The sequence below is a fragment of the Stegastes partitus genome, unplaced genomic scaffold, assembly GCF_000690725.1.
Source record: "Stegastes partitus isolate 25-593 unplaced genomic scaffold, Stegastes_partitus-1.0.2 Scaffold790, whole genome shotgun sequence".
In the NCBI taxonomy this organism is placed as follows: Eukaryota; Metazoa; Chordata; class Actinopteri; family Pomacentridae; genus Stegastes; species Stegastes partitus.
This window is the reverse complement of record NW_007578521.1, coordinates 99,380-101,694: the sequence shown is the minus strand read 5'-3', so window position 1 is coordinate 101,694 and position 2,315 is coordinate 99,380. Positions and strand designations below refer to the sequence as shown.

The 2,315-nt window shown below is 39.3% G+C and overlaps 1 protein-coding gene across 1 annotated transcript in view; it reads right to left on the bottom strand.

Moving 5' to 3' along the window:
* Window positions 1-2,315, bottom strand: part of cadpsa (Ca2+-dependent activator protein for secretion a) — a 222,662-nt gene that overhangs the window by 141,708 nt on the left and 78,639 nt on the right. The gene's annotated exons all lie outside the window — the stretch shown is intronic.

The following is a 2,315-nucleotide window of genomic DNA, read 5'->3' as shown; positions in this document are numbered from 1 at the left end:
TCTCTCTCTCTCTCTCTCTCTCTCTCTCTCTCTCTCTCTCTCTCTCTCTCGCTCTCTCTCTCTCTCACAGACATGTACTTCTACCATCATCACGGACCGTTTCCTTCGCGAGCGGAGCTGCGGCTTATGTTTATATACTGTTATTGGGCTCACAGTAAAGTTACTAGTAGTTGTGAGTTGTAGAGGACTGGGATGTTTATTACAACTTCAAGAGAGTCTGCTGCCTTAACTTACCTTGGAAATATATATCTCTCCACCTCTCCTCTCCTCCCCACCCCACCGGGCAAAACCTTTTCTCCTCCCTGCTGTGTGTGTGTGGTGCTGTGGGGGCGGGGCAATGCTGCCGACAGAGTAGTGGCTGCAGAGAGCCGCGGCTGCATAATCAGAGCCACAATAACCCAGTTTTAAATTGATCTCTTATCGGCCGTCCGATCATCAAAAAAGGCCGATGCCGATATGCCTCAAAATGCCAAATATTGGTGCCGATAATCGGCCCGGCCGATAATCGGTCGATCCCTAATCAAAATTTTCACCTAACCAAAACCACAGAGCTATTGTTGCCTAAACCACTGACAAGAGTTCTTAACTAAGAAAGATCTAAAGTTTTAACCCTCGTCAGGACTTTAATGTTACCATACGTAGAAGGTCTTTCGGGGTCCACTGGACGCTAAGAAAGAATATGTGCAAAATATTTGTTGGTATTCATTATAGACTGTTATACTATGTTAAATACATTTTCTGATGAGTTGATGTATTTTTGGTTCCAAATGCATGACAAATGTCCCTTTTTTTATATATAAAAAAAATAAAAAATCTTCAAAAATAAAAAAAAAACAATATCTGTCACCTAATCCAAATGGCCTGAGGTCCAAAAGAACCCGAAAGTCCTGAATAGGGTTAAATAAGGTCCAATGACTAGGTTTAGTTCTAGATCTAGTTTACTATTGTTTAACTGCTTTCTATGAACATTTCTTTGCAGATGATACAGTATTGTATAGTATTGCCAATTTTGCTCAACTACCCATGGGAAACATTGAGCAATCCTTTAAAACTCTACAAATTCTATGTAATAATATAATTCAACCCCCTAAAGATTTTAAGGGTTAATCAAATAATGTTTTTTTTCAAAGAGTAAGATTCTGCTTTGGATGACTTCTTTATTAGTTGAGTGATACATAAAATCAACACAGAAAATGCATGATGTAGCGTTTGTGTTTAACAGTATAACAGTATATTTTGTTAAGATAGCCATGTCACCTTTATTCAACTCCTACAAGGCTTCAGACTGCAACCAAAATAGTCGCATTTACGACCTGTTTTTGAGAGTGTGCGAGTTAAAATTTCAAGTGCTCCCATTTGTGCAAGTGAATGATGAAAACTATAACTTATATCTCTCCTGTGGTCCTGTCAGTCTTTTCCTGCCTGTTGCATAAAACAAGCTACTCAGCTGATGTGCGTTCCTCAACAGAGTGTTAAAGGGCCTTGGGTATAATAAGATTTCCAAATAATTTAACATTCCAAGAGACACATTCCAAGGAGCATTATAAGGAAGTTTAAAACTTCTGGAACAGCTGCAAACCCGCCTGGCCATGGAAGAAAGCCCAAAATTTCATCAAGGGCCCTTAGCAACTTAGTCAGAGAAACCTATGTGTGACTGCAAGACACCTACAGGATGACCTGATGAAGCCTGGTACAAGTACTTCAGTGGCAACTATAAGATGTGTACTGAATAAACAAGGACTTCATGGCCAGACTCCAAGACGCACTCCACTCTTGACCACAAGGAACATTAAAAGTCAACTAGAATATTCCAGGGGGAATTTGGACTAAGGAGTTTTGGGAGACACTTCTATTAGTAAGGGAAAAATATCAAAATCTGCCAACTAAATCGTTTCCAAACAACGTCTTCACCAATATGTTTGTAAAGGTGTGTAATAACATGCCTTAAAATGTTGAAGTTCAACTCCTGTGGGAAACCCTGAAAAACACCTGCTCAAGTTAGGGTACCAATAACCAATTGACGAAAAATCGATTTTTAAAAAATCAGGCTTTTAGTAACTTATGAGCGTTCAAATCAGGGTTTGTTTATGATTCTGAGTTGACTGGTAGCATTTATATTTCACCACAAACACTTCTTTGTTGAAAAAGACCACACTGGAGGCAACAGTACTAAGCACAGAGCCACCTCGCAGCCCTAAATACTGAATATAAATCAGTAAATTAGTTTTGTTTTCGTGCTACAATGCAAATAACTCTGTGGTGGGACTGGGTTCCTGGAGTTACTTTTTAGAGTGTACATGCATGTTCAGTTTACA